The following is a 13,883-nucleotide window of genomic DNA, read 5'->3' as shown; positions in this document are numbered from 1 at the left end:
AGCAGAAAGTTTGTTTTTATGAAAGCTTTGGAGCCACTTGTGGTTCATAGCTGACATGATTCTGGACCTATCATCTTCAAACACTTTTCACTTCCCAGGATGCCTGTGGCTCACCAGTACACATGACCTAGGATCCAGCAATGAGATGTCCACACTTAAAACCTCAATTCAGAAGTGAACAGCACTGTGGCAGGCTGAATAACGGGTTCCCAGACATATACAAATGTCACTTTATAGGGTAACATTTTGGCCAATGTGATAAAGACGTTAAGATGGGGACATTATCCTGTAATTTTCCAGATGGGCCTTAAGTACCATCACATGTACCTTCTAAGAAGAGGGCAGGAGGACATTTGAGAACAGAAGATGTACATAGGGCAAAGCAACATAAAGACAGAATAAGGAGGGTCTGAAAATGTAGTATTGGAAAGTTCTAGAAATGTAGCCACCAGCAAAGGAAAGCCAGTGGTCACCAGATGCTGGACAAGAAGAGATGGATTCTCTCTTAGGTGTCCCAGCCCAGTAGACCCCATCTGGGCATTGTGATCCCCAGAACCGAGAAAGAATGTATTGCTAATGTTTTAAACCACTGAGTTTTGGCAATTTGTTACACACTGATAATACCAACCTGAAGAATTCAGCCCTGCATGGAATCCAGTCTGCAAGGGCAATAGAGGGCACACAGGCTTTCACAGAGAGGCAGGGACTGTAAGACTACATTCTAGTCATGGCAAGTCGCTGCCTTTGCCCAGAGGATGTGGCTGTAGAGTATGCTGGGTAATTTGTTCCCCACTGTGCTGAGCAGTCTATGACTCTCTATCTTTTGAGCTCATACTTTCACAAATTCTTTTTCTGTTGGAACTAGAGTGGGCTTTGTGCAACTCGGAGCTCTGGTCATACAATTCTGATTGCATTATCTTAGACATGTTGGGCTGTCCTTGAATGCAGCAGAATCCAGAGGCAATATTCCCATAAGTTCATCCATGGAAAATGTGCTTCAACTGAGATGTCTGAGTAACCATGGAACAGAGCTAAAAAGGTGATATCAGAAGCAAATCCAAGTCAATTAAAATAAACTCTCCAGGACTCGATTTAACCATCAAAGTCCATGCCTGTTGTAAAGAGACAAAAATGGCTATTTTTAAAAACTGTAGAACATTAGATGGGAATACTATGAAGATCCTGCCTGGTGCCTGGCAATGGTGCACACTGATAATAACAGTACTCAGGAAGCTGAGGCAAGAAGATTGCTGAAATTTGAGGCCTGTCTTGTCCACATAGCTAGTTCTAGGCCAGGTGAGTCAAGACAAAAAAGTTGTAGACAAAAAAGAAAGCTCTTCCCCTGTGCATTAGAATAAGATTGAGCTTCTCTCTAGGTAGGACAGTAGTTCTCAACCTTCCTAATGCTGTGGCCCTTCAATACAATTAATTCCTCATGGTGTGTTGATGCACCCCCCACCATAAAATTGTTTTTGTTGCTACTTCTTAATTATAATTTTGCTACTGCTATGAATCATAATGTAAATATCTGATACGCAGTATATCTGATATCTGGCCCCTGTGAAAGAGCCATTTGAACTCCTCCAGGGGTCTTGACCCACAGGTTGAGAACCACTGCTCCAGGGTTTTGCTACTCCAAGTGTGGTCTAGGGAACTTCAGTGTCTCAAGAACTTGTTAGGAAGACTCTCTACCCATCACTGAGAATTACTGAGCTGGATTCTGCATTTCAACAGGATGCCCACGTGATCCTTGTGCATACTAAAGGTTGAGCAGGCCTTTCCAAGGGGATAAGCTGGACATTACAGAGAAAATGGCACTTGAGTTGTTGCTTGGGTTTAACTACAGATACCCTAGATACAGAAAATATCCAGAGCAAAGGTATAAAGGTAGGGATGCATAGGCCACCACAAGGGTAAGTGAGCAGGAGGTAAGTTAGAATTAGATGGTGAATGGTCAAATGGGAGAATTTCCACAATAACCCAGGGGCACTGGAGCTACAGGAAAGGGCAGGTGAAATCATATGAACTCTAATCAAGCATGTCAAGTTGATTCAGGAAACAGCTAGAGCTAGGGGACATATGGCAGTTGTTCATACGAGAGCAAAGTAACAACAGGAGGAGGAAAAGGAAGTGTGTGAGTTACAGGGCAGGAAAAATAAACATAGGACTATTCATTTGGCCAAGGATGTAAGGGATGGAGGAGACTGAAATTCTGTATTAAGGGTGTTCTGGCAGAAAGAGAGAAAATGATTATCAAGGTGAAAGTTAATGAGTCTGGGTTAGTCTTGCTGATTTTAGTGTCAGAATGTCATCTAGGGGATGTGCGCTTGATACTGGGAGATTAAACCAATTCCTGTCTCCTCATATACCTTTCTCCACCCAGCCATTAAAGGCACGTGTGCTTCCCAAGTACTAGGATTAAAGGTATATGCCACCAGTGCCTGGCCTCTATGTTTAGTCTAGTTGCTTGTTCTGTCCTCTGATCTTCAGGCAAATTTTATTAGGGTACACAATATATCACCACTTTTCCCTTTTTTGTCTAAAATAATAAAAGGTTATAACTAATATAAGAAAAACTATATACAATAAGTATATACAATATATACAATCAAGAATTACATTAACAATGTCCAGTCCATAAACATTTGACAGATTCAGAGAAAATACTCATTTATTTATCCTATTTTAGTGAGTCCAAAATGTTGTACCTAATTCACTTTCTATCCTAACTTGTATTACTAACACAAAACTATCTTTTAATATCTTTTAAACTTATACACTTTATACCTCTTCAGTGAGTTTCTTTTCTAAATTTGTTAACAAGGAAAACTCTATCTAGATTTCAACTCCCTCAGAGACTCCAAGAAGGAAATAATATTTACTGAGTAAGCAGGAAGTGCAAACAAGCAACTTCCAAAACATGTGAGAAATGACAGAAACAGCTAGCTGCCTGAACAGTCACCCAAGGTTTCTCTGCAACATTGGGGCATCCATCTTTGGCCTAAAGGCCTACCATATATCTGACAGACTCATCTGTAAAGCAGGATTTCTGAAAGGCGGATCTACCTTGTCTTGGCAAAGTTCGGCAGTCCTTTCTTTTGTGTCCTGCTTGTCCACTTTGTACAGCATACTGTCAGCAGTTGATGTAAGGGTACTTTCTTGCCCAGTGGCTAACTTTTGCCACAAAGAAAGTAAACCCCATATGGAGTTTCTCCAATGCCCACCATCTTCTCTGAAGTAGATTGGTACTGCCAGGAGCAGACTTTTCTCATAGTCATAAAAGATAATAATCTAGGGTTGGGGACTTAGCTCAGTGGTAGAGCACTAGCCTAGCAAGCGCAAGGCCCTGGGTTCAATCCTCAGCTCCAAATAATAATAATAATAATAATAATAATAATAATAATAATAATAATAATCTGTTATTAAAACATCTTAAATGCCATATTCTGTACATCTCTGAAGTGTCTGAAGATGTCCTGTCTATCTAAAATATATCTGTTTGACCTTGAAAACATACCTAACTAACCTGACTATAAGTTTGATTGTAATAGGTGACTACTAACCTGCATTTTTTTATTATCCTAAATAGATTGTAATAATAACTTTCAAGGACTAGAAATTTGCATTACATTGTTAAATGAACTATATAGGTATAATACCTTGAACAAGATTAGAAGTGTATGCACAGTATGTTCTAACAAAATTAATTTCAAATTTGTATCAATATACAAAATTTGTATAAAATATACAAAAATCCAATGTAATATATTTAAAACTAGTAGTTGCTTTTTAAAAATAGATTCAATAATCTAACTTTTATCTTATCATATCTATAGCCTCTTTTTTCTTTTTCTTTTTTTTAAACAAGACCCCTAAATCTAATCTCCTTTGTTTAGCCTTTTTCCTGACCATTATCAATTAACAACTTGTAACCAAACATCCTAAACAATCACAATTATTATTGAATCACAATAACTCATTGAATGACCAAAAACCACCCACCCCACCACTTGGGAATGTGGGCATCACATGTTCTTAAAATTAATTCCTACTGTCTGGGGGACAAAGGCATCTTTAGGGGATCCTGAAAAGAAAATGTGGGCTAATTGTCAAGTCCTGGGAGTGACAGCTGTATCATTTGTTGTCCAGTCTCTGCATAATGGGAAAGTGCAGGACTTGTCTCAAATCCTATTAGCCATCTCAAATTTGTCCTGAGAAGTTTGTAATCCAAAGCCAATCTTTGGGTGGTGTTTGTCAGGTTGGTGGCATTATCATTGTCCTGATGGAATCATCATTGTGGGGTCCCCTTATCTTTTCAAAGACTTCAAAAGTCTATTAGGCATGGTCATAGTTCACTGCAGAAAATCTTTTTTGTGGGACATTTTTTTTTCTAGATGTTTTGTCCTTTTTCTTCAGATGTCTCATTTTTCCAGTGTTCTTCTGATTCCTTAGCCTTCATTCTCCTGAAAGACAAAAACAAAACTCTTCCCCAACTCTAACTTTGGGGAGGTTCCCTTTTTAATCTTTATCAATTTTGATTTATGATTTCTCTTGAAATTTTTGTTTTATTTTCTAAAGCTGCTCTATGACCCTGAGCAGTATGGTTTTGTATAATAGCCATTAGGTTCTTTAATTGCTCTGTGAAGGAGTTTCTTCCATGATGACAGGAAAGGACTGAATGGAATTTGACATAGGGGAGGGGGCTGTGAGATGTCCCTCAGGGCATTTACTGATGGCAAAAGGATTACTTTGCCTGTCCCTTGTTAATCTACCAATGTTTGCCTTTACTACACCTTATACATAATCCAGAAGGGAGAGGCATTCTATTGGGATTATTCCTAGCAAAAACATTGTTTCTAGGAACTCCCTGTTTACAGTCCCTTTTTTATGTACCTTGTTTACAGCAATTGAAACATTTGATGTTTTGATTTTTCTTCAAACCTCTGGAAATCACCTTTCCTGTCCAAGCATCATCATGATCATGAGATTCAATACTAATGATATCTTGGATCTGTTTCTCCAAGAGTGCTGATCTTGCCTTTAACAGCCTAATTATCCTTTTGCGTTGTGTGTTAGCATTTTCAAAAGCCAGAGATTCAATTATTATCTGTCTAGCTTCTGAATTTGGTGTCATTATATTTACTGCTGAAGTCAATCTTTATAAGAAATCGGTAAAGGTTTCTTTTGGGCCCTGTATAACTTTAGTAAATGACTCCGTTTTCTTTCCTACTTCTTCAGTTCTGTCCCAAGCATTCAAGGCTGCCATGCAACATAAAACCATATAAAACCTTTATATGATGTGGTCATCATATAAAGATTGTCTTTGCATATCAGCATAATGGCCTTCTCCAAGAAGTTGATCTTGGGCAATTTCCATACCCCTAGGTCTACTTCATTATTCAATGGTCTTAGCCTCCTCTTTCTACCAGGTCCTCCATTGTAATTGGGGACCAGCCTCTAGGACTATAACCAAATCTCTCCAGTCTTGAGGGATAATTCTATTACAAGTTGACCACAAGTTTAACATCTGCTTCATGAAAGATGAGTGGATGCCATATGAGACTATTGCTTCTTTGAATCTCCTCAAATCTAACATTTGAACAGGAGTCCAGTCAGCTCTTATACAGCCTTGAGGATATCTATCACTGGGTAGTTCCTGTAAGGTTAGTGGATATATTAAGGTTGACTGTTTGAAAGCCTTAGGCTGTTTCTCTGTAACCTTATAACGCAATGTTGAGATTGGTTCTCCATTAAATTCTTCTTTCTGGGTCTGAATATCTCTATGATCTGTTTTAACATGTTTTTCTAAAACTTTTATCTTGGCACTCATATTAACCAATGTTTTCAATGATAAAACAAAAATGATTAAATAAATAATATTTATAATTAACATTACATCTATCCCATCAACATTAATTATTCTTTCATTTAATTGTTCCATTTTGAGACTTTACTGTGTAGTCAAACAGAGACCAAATTTCTTCCATTGTAAAAATGTTTCCCATTTTTTAATGTGGGAAAAAAAAAACTTTCTTTTAACTAATTCCTCCCTTTAAGAAACCCCAATTGACTCACCAAATCTGCTGATATGACAATTTGGATGATGATGTGGCAGCAGCCTGATGAGGGGTCCCAGAGAAAGCCAAAACCCACCAGGAGAGGGGAAAAGACAAACAGCCAGCAGTCTGCATGGGGGAACATGCAAAAGCAGCTAATTCTTGAGTGTTTGGAGCCTGAGCCTGGGGAATTTGCTACAGAAAGGCTGCAACAAAAACTTAGCCAGCAGGTAGGGACTCTCAGCCCAGTCAGGGTGGAGATTCCATCCATGTGTAGCTCCAGCCTTAGCCTGTGGCTTTTTTGTGAATTCGTGTCCCACAAGTTGGGTGACAAATGTAACACGAAATTCTAAATGGTTTTTAACTAAAAATTCCTAGTACCAGATACTGGGGTAAATGCTGAAAGATCAGAAAGACAAAGGAACAAGCCACATCTTACCTCTAGGACTCCTCGGCCTGAGAAGCCTCTCTACCGAAGGCATCTAGCTGAATGAGCTTCCTCAGCCAAAAAGGCTTCTAGTTGCTGTCTCCTCATGCCTTATATACCTTTCTCCACCCAGCCATTAAAGGCACGTGTGCTTCCCAAGTACTGGGATTAAAGGTGTATGCCACCAGTGCCTGGCCTCTATGTTTAATCTAGTCACTTGTTCTGTCCTCTGATCTTAAGGCAAATTTTATTAGGGTGCACATATATCAGCACAAGTTGGGGTGTAGTCCTGTAGCAGGAAGAGGAGGGGAGTAGAAGAAAGTGAGAGGAGAGGGAAGGAGAGAGAAGTTACCTCTTCTATCCATACCCCATGGATTCTGCCTGCCTTCCCACCACCTCCCAACTACTTCCTCAGACAGACACAGGTCCAGAAGTTGACAAATGTTCCCCAAGGAAGGAGGAAGGAGAGACAACAGAGAAACCATACTGCAATCTCAGAGGAGAGGAGAAGGGAGTGGTCACAGGTCACTCCTTCAGACTCAGTCTGGACGCGATGGGTGGTTCACTATTAGCAGTGAAGTCGGGGGTCACCAGCCAGTGCACAAGTAAGGAAGTAATGGCCACCCTTTAAGAAAACCATATAGAGGCAGAGTGAGGTGGCAATGTGGCCTGTACATAAAAACTACCTTTGGTAAAATGTGGAGGAAAGTGCCAGAGTTGAGCCACCCTGCTAAGAGTTGCTGCTGGTCAGGAAAGTCCCTGAAGGCCCCCAAGTCATACGAGCTATTGCCAGTGCTCTTGTCTGCCCACTAGCAGTGGGTGGTGAGACCTTACTGCTGAAGACACCTCACATTTTGGTCACTGACCACAGTGAAATTAAGCTGTAATTGAGCTAGGGGTTTCCTCCCTCCTGGACAGCCCTCACACTGCTGGAAGCTGCTATGCAGGCCGCAGGGGAGGTGACTTCCATTCACAGTCATATTCAGCTGTGCTATACTATTGACTACCCAAGCAACATGTGCACACTGATGCAATAGTGGCATGCTGTAGGGGGACAACCACTTTCTGATCGGATTTGAGGCCCACTCCACAGGAGGGAATTCATATCTGCTACTGTAAACCTGGTCAAAAGCCTGTGGGTAGGAAAGCAATACACTGTAGTGTGGAATCAGCTGCTATCTGTTTATTCGTTAGGAATGATGTGCTTCTCAAATTTGCCTTCTTCTAAATACTGTTTTATGCACATATGGATCAGTGATGTTGCCTACTGTGCTAAGAGAAGTTTGCTTGTTAAGTGGGCAGCGGTTATTGAGAGACTCATGACTGGTCAAGTGCTAAGAATGAGGACAATGGTTAAATGCTGAGCCCTGAGTGGGACATCGATACCACCCACACCCACCCCAACCCACCCTCGCCAAAGACCCAGGGGACATCGTAGAAGAGGGGGCAGGACGCATGTACGAACTGGAGGAAGTGAGGGAGTGCTGTAGAGAGACAGCTTCCAGGCGTGGCGTTGTGCTCTTGGCCTCTCAGCATTTGTGAGTGCTTAAGATGTACATGAGGTTGAGCCTGTGGGCATCTGTCACGGCACATCATGAGGATATAAGTGCAGTTCATGTTGTGGAGGGAGGAAAAGGCATTGTTTTCAACCATAGTACAGGCACAGGTAAAACATCCAAGACTGTAAATAACCCTCCACCTATGTCCCTGTAAGCAACCCTAATTAAACTCAGGGGGCCATCAGAGAGACAGACAGACAGACAGACAGACAGAGAGAGAGACAGAGAGAGAGAGACAGAGAGAGAGAGACAGAGAGAAGGCATGTCAGTGGAAAGGTGTCTCAGTTTCTTTTCTGTTGCTTTGATAAAATGTCCTGATGAGGCAGCTTAAGTGGGGAAAGGGTTTATTTGGTTCACAGTTCTAGGTTACAGGCCATCATGGCAGGGAAGTCAGAGTGGTGGGAGGTGGAGAGAACAAGTCACATGACACCCACAGTTAAGATCAGAGAACAATGTATTAATACCAGCACAGTAGTTCAGCCTGTCATTCTCAATTTTATATAGTGCAGGACCCCTGTTCAGGGAATGTTCCCACCCACAATTCAGATGGGTCTTCCCACATCGATTAAATTAATCAAGACAATCCCACATACACATTCCAGTCTAATATAGGCTGAGGCTCACTTTTCCTGCCATTCTAGGACACAGGGACATGGATTATGTTTATGAGCTAAGCACATTGCCTTGGGTTTCACGGTGACAGTCACTAGACTAGCTATGTGGCATGATTTTGCCTGTGTCATACCTACTGCTTGCTGGAGTTCATTCTCAGAGCTGGATTCTTTGGCCTTCCAGCAACACCACAAGCCTAGGTATAACCAGACACCTGCCTCCTAGATACCAAGCTGGCAATACTACCATCACAAAGGAACTGGTTAGACAGAAGAAGGGTGATGGGAGTGGGGGTGGGGAAGAGATGAGAAATGATTATGGAGGACAAATACGGTGAAAACCCATTACATAAATGCATGAAAAGTCATGTTGAAACCCATTATTTTGCTTAGTTGAGATGAGCTACACATTGCTTTAGGGTGTGAAGGTTGGTACACGGAAAGATCCACAAGAAAGGTTTGCTTGTGACAAATGGACACTTGGACGCATTTCAGACCAGTTTATAGGAATCTATAAAGGCAAAATTTCCAGATGAAAGAGTAAAATCTGATCCTAGCCAATGCAAAAGGGGTGTGACTAATTTAAAAAAGAGGTATGGGTGGAGGGGGTGGCTGTAAGGGAGAAGGGCATGGAGACAAGCAAATCCTGAATGGGTTCCTTGATTGTGTTTAACTGATGTGAAATATTATCACGGGCAGGTATTAGGCTGGAAGCTGTGGCGTGCATAGACATGGGTAGGGAAGCTCTCATGATTTCTGTGAGTTGATGAGCTAAGGCCCATTAGATTAGATGAGTGCTAATGTTCATTCAGCCTTAAATGTGTTAGCACTTTAATATTTTAAACTGCAAATATCAATACAAACAAGTGAGAATTTAATAATACCAAACAAGATGCACATTGTTATGGGAGTTTGGGACAGACAGTAAATGCTTCTAGCTTCAGGGCTTCAAGGACAAGGCTGAATCCTGAAGGACAAGGAGATAAGAAGGCAATGAACATTTGGCCGATTGTTCTCTCTGTCTCTCTGTCTCTGCCTTTGTCTCTGTCTCTCTCTGTGTCTCTGTCTCTGCCTTTGTCTCTGTCTCTCTCTGTCTCTCTCTCTCTCTCTCACACACACACACACACACACACACACACACACACACACACACACATACTGGGTATTAACTGGATAATAGAATAGACACATTTATATGTGTAGCTGGAGAGTTTCTCTCCAGGTGTCACCAAGCCCCCACAGTCCTGCAGCCCACTTATAAAATAATCACTCAGATGATTATATTACCTATAAACTGTATGGCTGTGGGAGGCTTCTTGTTATCTAGTTCTCATATCTTAAATTAGCCCATTTCTATAATTCTAAACCTTGCCACGTGGCTCCTGGCTTACATGTTGGCGGCTGGTGACTCCTGACTCAGCCTTCTTCTACCCAGCATTCTCCTCTCTCCTTGTCCCGCCTACACTATCCTTCCTGCCTGGCTACTGGCCAATCAGCGTTTTATTGATCAATCAACCATAGCAACATATATTCACAACATACAGGACATCCCACAGCATATATGGCTTGGGGATATATTACAATGGTAGACAGCTTGTATAGCATGCCCAAGATCCCGAGTTTAATCTTTGTTATCAAAAAGGAAACAAAATGGATGTTTGTTCATCCCCTTTCTTTGAGTTTTCTCCATTTACAAGACAAAACTGTCACTCTAAACGCTGGGTCTAAGAGTTGAGTTCAGTGTTCACATTCCCTGCCACTCAACTATAGGCACAGGGACATGGGTTAGGTTTATTAGCTTAGCACACTTTCCTGGCTTTAACAGTGGCAGTTCCTGTACCAGCTAGCTCTATGGAATGATTTCACCTGTGTCGTATCTGTTACCTGCAGAGGTTCATCTCAGTGTCTGATTGTCTGCCCTTCCAGCAATTCTATAAGCCTTCTAAAACCCTTTCAATACATTTTAAATTAGCATGCAAACATCCTGATTCATACCAGTGTGATCACAGGAAGCCCACATACCAGCTCCGTGGAAGAACTAGGCGAATGTTAGCCATGGTTAGTTATATCAGGGAAACAGAAATTCCTCTAAACATTCAAGTAAAAAGGGATTTGATATAGGAGATGAGAGGATTGCCCTATCTTTGGAAATAACAGCGAAACCAAGGCCAGGGGAAATTTAAGAAATTAAAGATGTGTGGGCTGCAGAAACCACTGTAAGACACGTGTCGTTTTGGGGTCCTGTGCTACCCAAGTGGAAATCATAAGTGGGCTAGGCCAAGCTCATTCATCTAGTGTTAGCAGCCCCAGCCCTTAAGAGCTGGAAGCCTAGAGCTGCTTGGCAGACCAGAGACTTATGGCCCAGCCCACTAGGGCTGGGTCTTCTCTTACAAAAATGGCTTCAGGCACCTGTCTTGCTTAAATTTCTGCTTTCCAAGACAGGTGGGGACTGTCCCAAATGGTCATGACTGGAGCACGTCTTCAGCCATGAGTGTCATGGTCCTCTGAAGCTGCTGAAGAATTCTCAGAGTGACTGTAAAATGTCCAAACCAAACTGGCTGCCCTGAGGGTAGTCCACCCAACTGCTAAAAAGAGACTACGTTTGGATGACAGTCCTACACAGGGCAAGATCCTGTCAGACAGGCCACTCTTGACACTGTGATCATTTACAGAAGTACCATAGGGGTGTTTACTACAAAGACAATGAAAGCTTAACGAAATCACTTCTAACAGCATGTGACAGACAGTACTTAGTAATATTTAAGTGGTTAGCAGTACTTAGCTCCTACCACATGTCTCAGGAAAAGCTAAGTCCCTCTGATATGCCACACAACCACCAAGGACATCTCTTGGCAGCACCAAAGTCTCTGAGTCACTGCTCCCCAGATATCTGCTGCCAGTGCTCACGTTGTGTTAGCCATAGCTTCATCTGGTCAGTGCCCCTCACTGCAGAATCCCAAACTGAAAGAGACTTGAAGGAATACATAATTTTCACATTTCCAGTCTTGCTAGGAAGGGAATGACTAGCAGCGTGGTACTTGGAGAATGGGGTGACTGGAGGCTAACAGGCCTGAATTCATCTCCCTCCTCCCCTACAACTTCCTCACTCACCTGCTCCCCTGTGTCAAGCATGTCATTGAGACTTCCAGCATTTTGAGCCCTCAATTTTCTTCAGTCTACCACTTCCCTGCGTCTTTCTTCAATCTTCAACTCCCTGCCTCCTTGACTTCCAACTATCACCTCCCTAAACTATACAAAAGCCAGACATCACATCAGCCCACCAATGTGATTCCTCAATCCAGGCTGGCAGGCTTTGTTAGGGAGAAAACTCCAACGCCATGCAGTCTGACATCTTTTGTTATTTTATAGCCTACAATGGGTCCCAAGTGAACCACAGCTCACATTCCCCACAACTACCTAACTCTTCTCCTGATGCATGCCAACTCTACCCCATCTTCCCATCTCATACTTTCTAGACAATGGCCTGACTCCCACTCCACAGAGAAAATGGGTTACAGAAATGTGGGGTTTTCATGTCTCCAGACCTGCATACTAACCCGCATCTGCCTTTAGTCTCAACACTTTCCTCTCTGCATTGGAGGAGGCAGTCTCTCCTTGTTATGGCTTAACCTCCATGAATGTTCCTAATCTTGAGTGATTTTTTTTATAGTTTATCATCTCTCTTGCCTAATGACTTCAAAGTATCTCCTGTTTCTGCCCATTCCATTCTCTGCATGAAAGTATCCAATTCTTACATACTTAAAAGCATTTTTAAATGGTGATAGGGCTAGTGAGTGAGGAGGATCCTTCTTTAACCCTTCTACCCTCCTCTCTGTTCTCATTTTAATAGCTAGAGGAAACAGAAGTGCTCATTCCACACCACACTCATTCCAAATCTCCAGCAGCCTCACTCTGGCAGACACTGCATATTGCTCAATCTTTGAGGTCAGCCTAGACTTGGGTTCCGCTAGAATTACTTCTTTAGCTGTGTGACCTAGAACACTCACACTGTATCTGATTATCCTCTTACATGGGGATAGTCATAACTTCTAAAGGTTGTACTCAAAGTCCTTAGCACAGAGTCTACAGTCCAGATAGCATGTGCCAATTAATGCAGCCTGTTATCATATAGGCCCCAAACTCAACATCTGCTGCTCTCCCTCTACTCTGAGCCTGCCCTACCTAGGCTCCCTCTGGCTTCCAAATTGATGAAGATTTTTCTTTTTAATTTTTGAAACAATATTTTATATAATCTCTTCAAGATGTTTCAAGCTGCTGACTCCTGTCTCTTAAACCCAGTATCCAAAGTGGGATGCACAAGATGGTGCACTTGGTTGTAAGAAGAAGAACTCAAAACTCCTATTGATTGAAATATGTAGGTTTGTTTTACATATCACTCAGAAGGAGAAACAAGACTGCTGAGATAGCTTATGCATCAGGGCACTTGCTGCCAAAGCTGATGATGTGAGTTCAATCCCCAGGACCCACATCGTAGAAGGAGAAAGCTCTGAGTTCTACAAGTTGTCATCTGACCTCCATAGGTGTGCTGTGGCACACACATGAATTAATTAAAATTGTAAAAATAAAATTCAAGAAGGAAAAATCAGAGTCAGGCATGGAGGCACATGCCTATAAGTCCAGCAATTATAAAGTGGAAGCAAGAGGATCAGGAGTTCAAAACCAGTCTCAGCTACATAGCAAGTTTGAGGCCAGCCTGGGATACATGAGACCTTGTCTCAAAAAGGAGGAGAAGAAGAACAAAGATAATGTTATTTTACCTTTGTTTAAATTCACAAATCTAATGGCCTTACAAGCAGTGACAATATGATATTGTGACTAAGTTCTTATACGTGTGGCCACCGATAACGTCATCATAACTAGCCCCTAAGAAATAGGGAAATAAGCACCTTAGCAGAGGGAAATGCATTTTATCCATGTCTAAATTTTCAACAAATTGTTTGGTTAGTAATTACTCTATGGATTGAAGATACATGCATATAATTCATAAGCTAATATACATATACTGATCGGGCACAAAATCAAACAGATATGGAGAAGACTGATTTAAACCATGTCTCAGCAAATGACGATGGTTTTCTTCCCACATTCTGGCTTTTTGTTTGTGGTTACCTTCATTTCTCTTTATTTCCCCTTTTTCTGACATGTTTGTATTCCCCAGCTTCTCCATTGTCTGGACGCTCCTGTAATTTCACTTCCTCTGCAGGAACAG

Source organism: Onychomys torridus, chromosome 4 (genome assembly GCF_903995425.1).
Source record: "Onychomys torridus chromosome 4, mOncTor1.1, whole genome shotgun sequence".
Lineage (NCBI taxonomy): Eukaryota > Metazoa > Chordata > Mammalia > Rodentia > Cricetidae > Onychomys > Onychomys torridus.
This window is presented reverse-complemented; position numbering follows the sequence as displayed.